Genomic DNA, 15995 nt, shown 5'->3' on the forward strand with positions numbered 1-15995 from the left:
TGTCAGACAGGGTTTCAGGGAGAAATATCACTTACCAGGGGCAGAGGAAGCTGCAGCTACAAACAGACGGGGTCACTCTCGTGCACAGTGTAGAGCTTGTGCTGAGGGGAAGTCTCTGCTCCACACCGCCATTCAGGGACCCAAGCTGTCACATGTCTGTGTCTTCAACCCCCACCTCCCAGCATTCCTCTGGGCATCAGCACTGTAGTAAGCTGGAAGGAAGCACAGCAGGGGTACATCTTGTGACCAAGTTCCATATTTATGCCTAGCATATTCACTTCTGCTCACTTCGGGGAGGACCTGGTCAGCTGGGCATGTGTATGAGGAAGACTGGGAATGGACATGGCTGGGCATGTGGAAGAAGGTGTAGGCAAACAGTCTCTCCCACAGTGAAGAAAGAGCCCAAGAAGGACTGAACTAAGGTCTTCTAACCCAAATCCAGTATCTTTTCTCTCTCCATCACTGCCTGAATGCCTGTACTTAATTAACATATCCTTGGATGAAATGGACTGCTTCCTACCTGCAAACATTTTTTGACATAGATACAGAAATCGCTGTGTTCAGGCCAACACTCTACTCAACAACACTTTCCTCCAGGAGGAAACTGGCTTCTTATTTCTTGAGAACATGACTGATCCCCAAGGGCTAAGACATTCAGTGCAAATCTAAGCTTTAGGACATGTAGATTGAGCAAGCCATGTCATGAGTGTAAGGTTTGGGGATAGGTACTGCTTATGTGGTTCTGCGCAGGGTTTGCAGCACCAGGATCCTGGATTCTGTAGGTACTTGTAAGTAGTCCTGGGACCTACCCTCTAAGAGTAGGTGGCCTCTCTAGGTCACAAGATTTTGTAGAAATGAAGCCATTTGTTTAAGAGAAATAAAAATGCATGTCCCCACAAAAGAACTCATATATGAATGTTCATCGCAGCATTCTTCATAATAGCCAATATGTGGAAAAACCGTAAATGTTCACCGACTGATGAATGGATAAGAAAAATATGTTCCATCCATATAATGGAATATTATTTGGCCATAAAAAAACAATGGAATTCTGACACATGCTACAATGTGGATGAACCTCAAAGACATTATACACAAAGAAGCCAGACACAAAGGTCACATACTGTAGACTCCATCTATAGGAAATGTCCAGAGAAGCCACTGACTGCAGAGAAACACCCTTCCTCCTGTGAGTTAGATAATGTTCAGGGATGCCTGATAGTTTACCTAGAAGGCCAGACACCCACCCTCCAGATTCCCGTTCTTGGCCCTGTGAATGATTCACTGGACAGCTTGTCCCCACTGATCCACTGGAAGAAAATGCCTGTTAGCCGAACTTTGTTTCAGCTGTTCTCCTTCCCACAAGGCCCTGAACTTTTTGCTGAGCTAGTTTCTCTTTGGCAGCCTCAACATGAACAAGGTCATCCCCTCCTGAGGACAGGCTGGCTCAGGGGAAAGGAAGCTCTGGTCTACCATCTCATTGTGCCGCCTTTCATCCCACTTCTCCAAGCCTGGTTCCTTCCAGACTCGTAGGTCATGACAGCCATGGTTGCTCCTCTCTGTAAAAGAAAATCCCCTTTTGCCAAAGTGTTCTTCCTGACCTTATAGACAGAGTGTCCTCCCAAACTCCATAGACCTCATGCCCCTCCTGGCTTTCTCCCCTTGCAAAAATCTTTTGGAATAAAACTCTCTCCTAAGTCTGGATTTGGTTTCTGTTTGTTTTATTTGTTTTGTGTTTTGACACCCAAACGCACATGGGGGGGGGGGGGTGTCTCAGAATTAGATTGAGAAGTGGTTCCTCCCAGGACCATCATTAGTTCCTACCTTGGCCTACTTTCCTCAATGCTGATGGAATTGATTTGTCAATACATCTCCTTGCTTCATCGGTGGGGCTCCCTCCATCCTGTTTTCTTGTAACACGTTGAATTACCACTGATAATCAGATTCTCAAAACACAACAATCCTTGGAGAAGCTGTTTGATTTGGAACTTTTGGAAGAAAGTAAAAGGGCTTTTTTGGTGATGATGCCACTGATGGTCTACAATGGTAACTGGGGCTTTCTGCAACACGGTGGATTACAAAGGATATGCCTCATCTTCTCACGTGCCCACTGAGCAATGCTTGAGCAAGGTGTAGAGGGAAGCATGTCCCATCTGAGGTGGCTGGGATTTTCTCTTGGTTCTTTCTTCTCCTTCCCCAGCTGATCTGTGCCCAGAATGCTTCTTTTTTTTTTTTACTGGGTTAGTTTCTATCTGGCATTTTCTTGAAGTGCTGAGTGTTTATCCATGCATTTCTAGCCAGGTGTTCCTGTCACTTAGAGACAGGGATGACGACCATTAGACCTCCGCACTACACACGCGAAAGCTCCTCTAGGGTAGTCTTTGAGTTGTTGGTTTTAATCCCTTCCTGTTCTATATTCTGGGGGCTGATCTAAGGACAGAAACAGGTTTGACAGCCATCACTTCAGTCTCCTGAAAATCTGACACTCTGTGAAAGAGGAACTGAATGATTGGGAACTCTTTGCCAGGTTTCTCATCTGCCCCCGTTCTCCTAAAACCGCAACTGTTCTAACCACACAGAAATAAGTGGCTTACATTAATGGGTCTATTCTGGTACTTTATCAAGATCCATATTCTAGGAAGTGATAGTGGACCTACATCTGTATTATAGGCAGTTTCTGGCCTTTATTTACAAACAGAGTGCTTTAGACAAAGTTTTTTGCATAATACAAATAGCAAGTGATTATTCTCAGATGGCCATAATACTCCTAGTCAAAAGCTCTTTCAATTGAAATGGCATTAGCATACATCTTATTTTCTGGAAAACGTACTGGGGACGGCAGGAGAAAAGCCCATTCTCTGTGCGTTTGGGAGAACTAAGCTATTGAATAAAGAGGAAAACTGAGTCGTTATTGAAAGACATGATTCTCCACATTGGGAAGGTTTGATAACTCAGTTCCAGAAGTGGGTCTTGGGCTCCTTTGTGTTTGGAATGAGGCACTGATCCAGCAGGCAGGGATAAAACATTGAATAAGACATGATCCCTTCTCTCAAGACATTTATAATCTAGTTTATGAATATTCCAGTCAAGAATTCCCGACGACCGTATGAGAGGATGACCCATTTCTAAGTTTGGGTTGGTGTCCATCCCCCACCCACCCCAATACCATCCAAATTTAGCACCTTCTCCAACACTGTGATATCCACTGGGGCTCAGACAACAATCCAAAGAATTGGAAGCTGAATAACTTTGTTCTCTGTGTGATAGCTGCTTGATTATTAAAAAAAAAAAAAAAAAAAAAACACAGAAGTCGATGACTATTTTTGCACTAGATAGTCACAATCCAAGACTCTCTGCTTTGATTTAAGGCTCTTTGGGGTCACTGAAGTGTCATTTGGAAAATTGCTTCCTGACGCATAATATTATGGTAATGATCCCCTAAAGCCCGGCATAAAGGCTTTGCCATGAGAGCTAACAATTTATTTCCTTCCAAGCATTGTTTTAAAACAAGAGGCAGCTGAGGGTCAAGAGAGAGGCTCTGGGTTATAACAGGCTTAATGCAACCCTTGGAATTTTTTTTTACACACTTGGGAGGAGAAAGATTGTCCATAAATACTCATTTACAGAAACAGTTCAAGAGACACAGAAAAGACACATTTCCCTTACATCTTAGCACACAATTATAACCTAATAATGATATAAATAAGGAGAAGAGAGGAAGGTGCTAGAATTTGAGGGGTAAGGTTAGAAGCCCAGAGACCTCTATTCAAATCCCAGCCTGGTGTCTCATTGATTAGATCCCTTTGGTTTACAAATCCAGCTTTTTTTTGGAGTTCAGCCACCTCTGAGAAAGCAGAACGACCTGCCTCCAAAACAGGGGTGAAGTTTAAATACAATATTGTGACCAAAAACGAAGAAACAAACGTACAGAAGGGGGAAGCCAGATGGCGGAGGAGTACGAGACCGAAATATCGTCATGCCCTGGGAGTCCAGTGAGATAGTTTTCAAACCGTTCTGAACACCGACAGACGAAACAGGGGTTCGAAGAGAAGAAGAGCAGCAATTCTAGGAACAGAAAAGCGACCACTTTCCGGAAGGTAGGACGCGCGGAGACGGTAGGAAGCCACGGGAAGAGAGTGCGCGGAGTTAGCCGAACTTCTAGAACTTCTAGAACTTCTAGAAGTCGGCTCACTGAGGGACGTTGCTCTAGAGGCTAAGTGGGCTGCAGCCCTTGCGGGGACAGTGGGGTCTCAGGTCCCTCAGGGTCACAGAAGGATCAGGGGTGTCTGAGTGTCACAGAGCTCGCAAGTATCAGAGCGGGGAAGGCGGCAGATCCGGGACGCTCACCTTCCTTCTCTGAGGCAGGGATCTGCGGGGTTTGGAGACTCCCAATGGGGCCGTGCGCCGGAGACAGAAAAGCTTCGTCGCAGCCGGAGACCAGGGAGATGGGAGTGACTGAGCGCTTTTCCCCCGAGGGCGCATGGAGGAGCTGGGCCCTGAGCTCTCCCGGCAGAGACTGGCGGCCGCCATCTTCCTTCCCGGCCTCCCCAGCTCTACGGAGAGCGCTCGGGGAACAAAAGCTCGGAGTGAACCGCAGCGGATGACTTAGCCCGGCCCCGGCAGGGGCGGTGCAGTTCCGCCTCAGGCAAAGACGCTTGAGAATCACAGCGACAGGCCCCTCCTGCAGAAGATCAGCAAGAACATCCGGCCAAGACCAAGATCACGGATCAAGGAGAACAGCGGAATTCCAGAGAACTGGAAATCAAAGCACAGAATTCATGGTTTTCTCCCCTATAATCCTTTAGTCTTGCAAAGTGAATTAAATATTTTTAATTTTATTTTTTTTTCTTATTCTAATTTTCTTAACTTTTCCTCTCTCCTCTTTTAACATTTTAAACTAGTTTATCTTAACAATACATTTCTTAAAAAAAAAAAAAAAAACTTTTAAAACCGTCATTATTATAGTCATGTTTTATCCTTCATTGTAGCTAACTTTATTTTTTGTATGCATTTAGGGTTTTTTTCTTGTAAAAAATTTTGGGATACAATTTCTTCTAATAGATCAAAATGTACCCTATATCTAGCACAGGGCTTTGTTCTAGTTTCCAGCCTGAGCAAATCCTCTCCACTTTCTTTTTCTTTCTTTTTCCAACCAACTTATCTTATAAATACCTTTTTGAGAATTTTTTTTAAATTTTCATCTTTACAATCATATTCCATCCCATCACTATGATTACCCTCATTTTTGTATATTCTTTCTTTCTTTAAAATTTTGGAAGGTAGTTTCTTCTAAGAGACCAAAATACACCCCAAATCAAGTGGGTAGCTCTGTTCTATTCACCAATATAATATAAATATATATTTTTTTAATTTTTAAAAATTTCTTCTTACCTCCTTTCTTCTCCCCCCAATTTGGGTCACTTCTGATTTGGTTAGCATGCATTTTATGGGGTCATTGCAACCCTTTTAGTATTTTATTCTCTTGTTCACATATTCTTATCTGTATAAAATGACAAGGAGGAAAAACTCATCACAAAAAAAAAAAAAAAAAAAAAAGAACAAGAGGCAGTACCCAAGACTAAGGACCTAATCAAAATGGACATTGGTAATATGTCAGATCTAGAATTCAGAATGATGATTCTCAAGGCGCTAGCTGGGCTCAAAAAAGGCATGGAAGATATTAGAGAAACACTATCTGGAGAAATAAAAGCCCTTTCTAGAGAAATAAAAGAACTAAAATCCCAACAAGCTGAAATCAAAAAAGCTACTAATGAGGTGCAATCAAAAATGGAGGCTCTTACTGCTAGGTTAAATGAGGCAGAAGAGAAAATTAGTGATATAGAAGACCAAATAATGGAGAATAAAGAAGCTGAGCAACAGAGAGAGAAGAAAAAAAAAAAAAAAAAAAAAAGAACTACTGGACCACGAGGCGAGAATTTGAGAGATAAGTGACACCATAAGATGAAGCAATATTAGAATAATTGGGATTCCAGAAGAAGAAGAAGTGGAGGCAGGAGGTATATTTGAGCAAATTATAGTAAAGAATTATCCTAATATGGCAAAGGGAACAAGCATCAAAATCCAGGAGGCACAGAGATCCCCCCTCAAAATCAATAAAAGTAGGTCCACACCTTGTCATCTAATAGTAAAACTTACATTGTCTTAGTGACAAAGAGAAAATCCTGAAAGCAGCTCGGGATAAGAACTCTGTTACATACAATGGTAAAAATATTAGATTGGCAGCAGACTTATTCACAGAGACTTGGCAGTCCAGAAAGGACTGAAATGATATATTCAGAGCAATAAATGAGAAAAACATGCAGCCAAGAATACTATGTCCAGCTATAGGCTATCATTGAAAATAGAAGGAGAGATAAAAAACTTTCAGGACAAACAAAAACTAAAAGAATTTGTAAACACCAAATCAGTCCTACAGGAAATATTGGAACAGGTCCTCCAAGTAAAGAGACAGCCTAAAACTGGTAAACCAGAAAGGAATAGAGACAATATACAGTAACAGACAATGAAATGCACTAAATTCATATCTTTCAGTAGTTACCCTGAATGTAAATGGGGTAGATGTCCCAATCAAAAGACATAGGTTATCCAAATGTATAAAGAAACAAAACCCATCAATATGCTATCTACAAGAAACTCATTTTAGACACAAAGACACCTCCAGATTTAAAGTGAGGGGGTGGAAAACAATTTACCATGCTAAGGGACATCAAAAGAAAACTGGGGTGGCAATCCTTATAGCAGATCAATTCGATTTTAAGCCAAAGACTATAATAAGAGATGAAGAAGAACACTATATCATACTCAAAGGGTCCAGCCAACAAGAAGATCTAACAATTTTAAATATCTGTGCTCCTGACAAGGGAGCAGCCAATGATATAAACCAATTAATAACAAAATCAAAGAAACACATCAACAATAATACAATAATAGTAGGGGACTTTAACACTCCCCTCACTGAAATGGGCAGATCATCCAATCAGAAGATCGACAAGGAAATAAAGGCCTTAAATGACACACTGGACCAGATGGACATCACAGATATACTTAGAACATTCCATCCCAAAGCAACAGAATACACATTCTTCTCTAGTGCACATGGAACATTCTCCAGAATAGATCCCATCCTGGGTCACAAATCAGATCTCAACCGGTACAAAAAGAGTGGGATCATTCCCTGCATATTTTCAGACCACAGTGCTCTGAAGCTAGAAGTCAATCACAGGAGGAAAGTTGGAAAGAACTCAAATACATAGAGGCTAAAGAGCATCCTTCTAAAGAATGAATGGGTCAACCAGGAAATTAAAGAAGAATTAAAAATAATCATGGAAATAAATGAAAATGAAAATACAACTGTTTAAAATCTGTGGGACACAGCAAAGGTGGTCCTCAGAGGGAAGTACACAGTGATAGAAGCCTTTCTCAAGAAACAAGAAAGGTCTCAAGTACACAACCTAACCCTATATCTAAAGGAGCTGGGGGAAAAAACAGCAAAGAAAGCCCAAAACCCAGCAGGAGCAGAGAAGTAATAAAGATCAGAGCAGAAACCAATGAAATAAAAGCCAAAAGAAAAGTAGAACAGATCAATGAAACTAGGAGCCAGTTCTTTGAAAGAATTAGTAAGATTGATAAACCCCTGGCCAGACTTACAAAAAGAAAACACAAATGACCCAAATAAATCAAATAATGAATGACAGAGGAGAGATCACAACCAACACCAAAGAAATACAAACAATTTTAAGAACATATTGTGAGCAACTATACACCAGCAAATTTGACAATCTGGAAGAAATGGATGGATTCCTAGAGACGTATGCTACCAAAAAGAACCAGAAAGAAATAGAAAACCTGGACAGACCCATAACTAGTCAGGAGATTAAAGCAGTCATCAAAAACCTCCCAACAAACAAATACCCAGGGCCAGATGGCTTCCCAGGGGATTTCTACCAAACATTTAAAGAAGAATTAATACCTATTATCCTGAAACTGTTTCAAAAAATAGAAATGGAAGGAAAACTTCCGAACTCATTTTATGAGGCCAGCATTACCTTGATCCTGAAACCAGACAAAGATCCCATCAAAAAAGAGAATTACAGACCAATATCCTTGATGAACACAGATGTGAAAATTCGCACCGAACTACTAACCAATAGGATCCAACAGTACATTAAAAAGATTATTCATCACGACCCAGTGAGATTTATTCCAGGGCTGCAAGGTTGGTTCAACATCTGTAAATCAATCAATGTGATACAATACATCAATAAAAGAAAGAACAAGAACCATATGATACTCTCAATAGATGCTGAAAAAGCATTTGACAAAGTACAGTATCCCTTCCTGATCAAAACTCTTCAAAGTGTAAGGATAGAGGGCACATACCTCAATATCATCAAAACCATCTATGAAAAACCCACAGTGAATATCATTCCCAATATGGAAAAACTGAGAGCTTTTCCCCTAAGATCAGGAACACAGTAGGGATGTCCACTATCACCACCGCTATTCAACATAGTACTAGAGGTCCTAGCCTCGGCAATCAGACAACAAAAAGAAATTAAAGTCATCCAAATCGGCAAAGGAATCAAACTATCACTCTTTGCGAGTGATATGATATTTTATGTGGAAAACCCAAGACTCCACTCCAAACTGCTAGAACTCATACAGGAATTCAGTAAAGTGTCAGGATATAAAATCAATGCACAGAAATCAGTTGCATTTCTATACACCAACAAGAGAGAAGAAAGAGAAATTAAAGAGTCGATCCCATTTACAATTGCGCCCAAAACCATAAGATACCTAGGAATAAACCTAAAAGAGGCACAGAATCTATACTCAGAAAAGTACAAAGTACTCATGAAAGAAATTGAGGAAGGCACAAAGAAATAGGAAAAAGTGCCATGCTCATGGACTGGAAGAACAAATATCGTGAAAATGTCTATGCTACCTAAAGCAATCTACAAGTTTAATGCAAGCCCTATCAAAATATCATCAATTTTTTTTCAAAGAAATGGAACAAATAATCCTAAAATGTACGTGGAACCAGAAAGACCCTGAATAGCAAGAAGAATGTTGAAAAGGAAAGCCAAAGTTGGTGGCATCACAATTCCAGACTTCAAGCTCTATTACAAAGCTGTCATCATCAAGACAGTATGGTACTGGCATGAAAACAGACACATAGATCAATGGAACAGAATAGAGAGCCCAGAAATAGACCCTCAACTCTATGGTCAACTAATCTTTGACAAAGCAGGAAAGAATGTCCAACGGAAAAAAGACATTCATACAGGTAATTATCCAACAAATGGTGTTGGGAAAATTGGACAGTAATGTGCAGAAAAATGAAACAGGACCATTTCCGTACACCACACACAAAAATAGACTAAAAATGGATGAAAGACCTCAATGTGAGACAGGAATCCATCAAAATCCTTGAGGAGAACACAGGCAGCAACCTCTTTGACCTCAGCTACAGCAACCTCTTCCTAGAAACATCGCCAAAGGTAAGGGAAGCCAGGGCAACAATGAACTACTGGACTTCTCAAGATCAAAAGCTTTTGCACAGCAAAGGAAACAGTCAACTAAACCAAAAGACAACTGACAGAATGGGAGAAGATATTTGCAAACAACATATCAGAAAAAGGGCTGGTATCCAAAATCTATAAAGAACTTAGCTAACTCAACAACCAAAGAACAAATAATCCATCAAGAAATGGGCAGAGGACATGAACAGACATTTCTGCAAAGAAGACATCCAGATGGCCAACAGACACATGAAAAAGTGCTCCACATCTCTCAGCATGAGGAAAATACAAATCAAAACCACAGTGAGATACCACTTCACGCCAGTCAGAATGGCTAAAATTAACAAGTCAGGAAACGACAGATGCTGGCGAGGATGCGGAGAAAGGGGAACCCTCCTACACTGTTGGTGGGAATGCAAGCTGGTGCAGCCACTCTGGAAAACAGCATGGAAGTTCCTCAAAAAGTTGAAAATAGAGCTACACTATGACCCATCAATTGCACTACTGGGTATTTACCCTAAAGATACAAACGCAGTGATCTGAAGGGACACATACACCTGAATGCTTATAGCAGCAATTCCTCAATAGCCAAACTACAGAAAGAACCTAGATGTCCATCAACTGATGAATGGACAAAGAAGACGTGGTATATACATATAATGGAATACTATGCAGCCATTAAAAGAAATGAAATCTTGGCATTTACCACAACATGGATGGAACTAAAGGGTATTATACTGAGCAAAATAAGTCCAACAGAGAAAGACAATTATCATATGATCTCCCTGATACAAGGAATTTGAGTAGGGATGGAAAATTGGGTAGGAATTGGGTAGGGATGGAAAAAATGAAACAAGATTGGATCAGGAGGGAGACAAACCATAAGAGACTCTCAATCTCACAAAACAAACTGAGGGTTGCCAGGGGGAGGGGAGAAGCGAGAGGGTGGTTGGGTTATGGACATTGGGGAGGGTATGTGCTATGGTGATTGTTGTGATGTGTAAGCCTGAAGATTCACAGACCTGTACCCCTGGGGCAAATAATACATTATATGTTAATTAAAAAAAATTTTTTTAAGTTTTCTTCTATCAATAGATCCTTCATTGTAGCTCTTATCAATAGATTTTTGACTTACCACTACATAAAAAGGGAGCTGCCTTTCATGAATCATGTAGCTGTTTTGTAAAATCAGGTTTTGGAAGGTGTGCCATTATTTAAAACTAAAAGTTTACACAATAATTACTGTGTTATGTAACATTGTAGAATCCTTGAAGGTATGTGCAAATGGCCTCTTGAAGTATATATTTCATTTTGGCAGGAAAAATAATTTTGGGCACTCCTATTGGTAGGAAGTATGCCAGTACACAGATGGACCCTGGGCTCCAGCGAAGTTCAGAGTAAAAAGAATATAACTGGGGTGAGATATGATGGTGTGCAGAATAGGCTAGGCTTCTCTTTGGCCATCTATGCATTTATTTGGCCATCTATGCATTTTGGCCTCTTTGAATTTATCTTCTAAAATGAAATTGCCCAAGAGAATAATTATTCATCTTTTCAAAGAAGGGAATAACCAGTGCTCTCCATGTGGCTCCAAACTCAGACGTCCAGGATCTAATTTGGACATTAACTTAACAAGCCAACCTTCCATAGACTATTCATATAGTCCTACATCCTACAAGAGAGAAAAACTTGGAGGGTGCATGGGGGCAATAGATGTCAGAGAAATTCCCAGATTTGGCCCCTGCAAGGGTCAATCAAAGTCACACTACTTGACAAGATGGTGGTCCAAGCTAATGGCACGGGTTAGTGGATCCATTCACATGGGCTACAATCGATGGTGCCCCTGCAGCTGTGTACAGCAGCTCCTGGTGTAATTGTGGGCACGCACTCACTCAAGGAGACGGGAGAAGGGCCCTTTTGAAGTAAGGTTAAACATCGTTCTCTCAGCTACTTCCTTGGAGAATTCTGAATGAAGGTTCCATGAAAAGAACAATACAGCAATAAAGAGACATCTCACTACCATTTATTTAGAGATTTCAACCCACCTTACACCCCTTGGATGGAAATTATAGCTTCTCATGTACCTACCAATCTAGGAGCCAACATAATCAAGGTGAAAACCCTTCCCTCTCATCGTTTGAGCACAGAATACAAACAAGATAATTAGAGACTCGAAAAGCATTTCAAACACTAGCTCACACGTAACCATGCAAAACAGGAAAGATTCTGTGTGTAAATTCCAGTCACTACTTAGGAAGACTTTAAGGATTCATAGCCTAGGCAACAGAAATGTGCTCTGTCGAAGGAGTCTTCCCACGTGCCTTTCTGCATTTGCCATAGTTGAGCTTGCATTTAAACCAATGAGGAGTTTCTTACCTCTCCACCCCATGGTCTTTCAGCAAACCAGATTCCTGTCCTCCAAGTTACTCCACAAATGGGCAGAGACAACTGGATCCCACTGGTGGGGGACCAAGGCTGCCTCTCTTGTAAGAGGTAGAAACTTTCATATTAAGACTTTCAGCTATAGATAAGGTATTACTTGCCATTATCTAACAGAAGAGCTTTGTGCAAAATGTCCTTGCTCCACAAATAGGAAACTGGCTTCAGTGACTGGGAATCAACAGTACACACAGTCATGGCATTGGTTCCCTGCAATAAAGACCATATCTATGTTGACACATCTTTTCTGGTTTGAAGAATCATGAATGGAATAAATTTGAGACATCAGCCTGTGTTCATTGCAGTTGTTGGATAAAATATTATTTTCTTCCATTGCACTTTGAAGTTATGATTTTGGACCCTTTGATTATTAAGGCAAGGGATATAAACCTAATTACAAACTCTGAGGAACACCAAAGCTAGAACATCCCAGGGACTGCCACCGGAGACCTTTGCTTGGGGTTCTCCATGTGATGCTGCTCGTTGGTTACTGATTTGAGAACTGAAAGCAAGGAGGGAGAGTCTCTACTAATTGATGCTGAAATCCCGAGGTCCTTATCGTCCCAGACCATGCAAAGCTCCGCCATGACAAAGGAAGTCAACACAATGAAAAAAGTGCAGGATCCGTAGTGAGAATATGAATGTGACCACCATCATTTTGCAATATGGTGACCATGGATTTGGTATGGAGAAATCAAAGTACTTCTGGGAACTTGTTTGGATTCCAGGTCCTGGCAACCTCAGGTTCTAGCAAAATGCATTCTCTATGTGGTCCAGTCCCACAAGCTTAGACACTGAAACTTGGGGGCCAGAGTCTCAGGCTGTCATGAGGGGTATTTCCCTGGTGAGTCCTCATGCAGCAAGGGTCAGGTCAATGGTGCTTCAAGGACATGCAGCATTCAATGAGTGGGCTGATGGCCATGGGTTCAAGAAACTTTGAGGAGGATAAATATTTACTCTAACCACCATCCACCTTCTTCACTGTTCAAACCAATTCTATAGAATATGCTGTAGTCCCCTGTATATCATGAGATGCTCACGCTGGAGGCCTTTGGCACTTCAGTGATCTCTTTGTTGGAGCCCAAGATAGTTTCTATGTTGAATTCCATGTTTGGCTGGCAATATCATGTAGAGTTCTTTATAAAAGAAAAGAGAGAAGAATCATGAGTCAACAATGGAAACATGGATTTTTTTTTTTTTTTTCTGTGTCATTACCAGTTGGGAACAAAAAAAGGGAGCCAGTGGTTTAATTTTACTCTTCATTAATTTTTAATAAACTTGTAGTACTGCCCAGATTTAAGTCACCACTAAGGAATGAGAAGGTAGCAATAATTGGCTCAATTTAGGTCAGATGTTGGTAATGATGTCTAAACAAAGATTACGTAACCAAGAAATGAATGGGTAATGATCTTCTCAGATTAAAAGCAACAGTGACAATAAAAGGAAAGCAAAGAAGATATAACAAAACAAAAGAAAGTAAAAAACCTTTCAAGACTCAGTCCTGGGCCATCTTAGCCAAGGAATATTTTTACAGGTTGGAATGATCAGTCATGACCAAGCTAAGAAGTCACCATGAGCAAAAATCTAGGACTTCTGATATAGCCGAAAATGTGAATTGTATTCCACAACTTAGCTTTCCTTTATCTTGATAAAGCTGAGTGCATTTTCCCTTACCAAGTCCATTCACCGACCTCATGACCTCTGAACTTCAGATGTCCAAGCTTGGACCTCAGAACAACTGCTAAATAGAATGGCTTGTTAAAGATCTGAAGAAGCTCAAAGCAGACACCTCCTCCATGAACCCATACCAAGGAACAGGTGGGGGACAAGCATCAGGAGACAAGAAATAAAGCCTCAAGACTCGTGGCTGTGATTTACTTCTAGAGTCACATTACATCCTTGAAAATTTAGTGTCCTTTAATTTTATAATGTTATAAGGTACAAAATATAATGTTACAATAAATGTATGTCATGTACCCTGACAGCATACGATGTGTATGTTATCTTCTACATTATGTCTCCTGGCAGCTAAGTCAGCAGGCATTTGATAGGAAGAATTAACACGGCATAATTAAAATATTTCAGAAGAAATACAATGCAGGATCTTTAGGAAGTAACGTCTTTTATTTTGCTTCGTTCTTTAATCAAAGTTGGTTACCACCCCTCCCATACAGACATCTAGATAACACTTGGCAAAAAAAGATGCTCTCTTCAGCTTTTCCTAGACATATTAGTGAGGAGAATAGAATGCAATCGCAAATTATAAGGGTGTTAGATCCTTGGTAAGGTTGGTCCACCAAATCCCTGGAGATAAAAAATAAAAAGGAAAACCAAGCTACTACCATTTAGGACAAAAAGAAGCATACACTTTTAATGGTGTCACTTTATAGGCACAGAAGGCATATGTAAGAAATGGAATAAAGGGGGAAATAGTAATAAAAAGAAATAGGGTCACCAAAGTAATCATGGGTAAGGTACTTTTTGGCTTAAAAAACTGATTGGGGAACTATGATTCTACATGTGGTGCCTACATATAATTGTTTAACATGTGGCGTTTTTTTAAATTTTTTAAAAGATTGTTTATTTATTTATTTGAGATTGAGAGAGAGCATGAGATGGGGGAGGGTCAGAGGGAGAAGCAGACTCCCCGCTGACCAGGGAGCCCAAGGTGGGACTCGATCTTGGGACTCCAGGATCATGACCTGAACTGAAAGCAGTTGCCCAACCGACTGAGCCACCCAGGTGCCCTTAATAGATGTTTCAAAATGTGTATGTTCCAACAACTACTTTATTGAAAGATGAAACACAGTATCAGGTCTGCTGCTTTGGTAGCCTTTCTCAGAGACAGATTAGGGCATTTCCTGGTCCCTGCTGCAAACCAGGAGTTACAGACAGACCAGGACCAAGTAAAGGGTCCCCGAGTTTTGGCTGGTCCTGACCAGTGGTTTCCAGGTAAAAGGCACGCTCTAACATAGGTATCACTGCCATGTTAAATGCTCCATGTATTTTTATCTTCTTTATTATTTTTCAATATAGGTTTATAATTTCCTCATAAAGTCTTTTCACCAATTCTGCTCTATTCATTACTAATTCATTATATTTGTGTGCCTTTGTGAATGGTCTTTTCTAAACATGTGTGTTCTAATTGTGGTCAACATACCAATACACCAGTGACTGTGAATATTTATGTTGTATCCAGAAACGGTGATAAAACCTCATGGGTTTGAACAGTTCATCTAAGTATACTTTCAGGTCTGAGGTTTTCTTTTCTTTTCTTTTAATTAATTTATTTATTTTCAGAAGAACAGTATTCATTGTTTTTTCACCACATCCAGTGCTCCATGCAATCTGTGCCCTCTATAATACCCACCACCTGGTTCCCCAACCTCCCACCACCCCGCCACTTCAAGGTCTGAGGTTTTCTACATAGACAATGAATAAACTCAAAAGGGTAAGAGCTCCTTCCTTTATAATCTTTATAGATTGTAATTTTTTTTTCTCTTCTTTAATATCTCCAATACAAAGCTGAATGGAGGTGGTAATGAAAAGCATTTTTTTCAATATTTTATTTACTTATTTGAGAGAGAGAGTGAGAGAGAGAAAGCACACGCAAGGAGGAAAGGGAGAAGAAGGCTTCCCACTGAGCAGGGAGCCGGATGCGGGACTCGATCCCAAGACTCCGGGATCATGACCTGAGCTGAAGGCAGACGCTTCACTGAGCCCCCAGGTGCCCCAATAAAAAGCATTCTTACTTCTGATCTTAAAATGCTTTTACCTTTGCACCATGAAATGTATTTTAACTCAATTTTATTTTTTTAAGGTTTTCTTGATTGATTGATTAATATGAGACAGAGAGCGATCAGGGGGAGGAGCAGAGGGAGAGAGACAAGCAGACTCCCCATTGAGTGTGGAGCTGAATGTAGGGTTCAATCCCAGCACCCCAAGATCATGACTGGAGTTAAAATCAAGTCTCTTACGCTCAACTGACTGAGCCCCTCAGGCACCCTCCAACTC

The 15995-nt window shown here is 40.7% G+C and overlaps 1 long non-coding RNA gene across 1 annotated transcript in view; it reads right to left on the minus strand.

Moving 5' to 3' along the window:
• LOC131821895 (uncharacterized) overlaps nucleotides 1–13114 on the minus strand; it is a 123137-nt gene extending 110023 nt beyond the window's left edge. Inside the window, exons 1-2 of the long non-coding RNA XR_009350011.1 lie at nucleotides 11919–13114; nucleotides 36–212 (exon numbers count right to left, since the gene is read on the minus strand). This is a non-coding gene — a long non-coding RNA (uncharacterized LOC131821895). The remainder of the gene's footprint in view (nucleotides 1–35; nucleotides 213–11918) is intronic.
• Nucleotides 13115–15995: the final 2881 nt, after the last annotated feature.

Source organism: Mustela lutreola, chromosome X (assembly GCF_030435805.1).
Source record: "Mustela lutreola isolate mMusLut2 chromosome X, mMusLut2.pri, whole genome shotgun sequence".
Lineage (NCBI taxonomy): Eukaryota > Metazoa > Chordata > Mammalia > Carnivora > Mustelidae > Mustela > Mustela lutreola.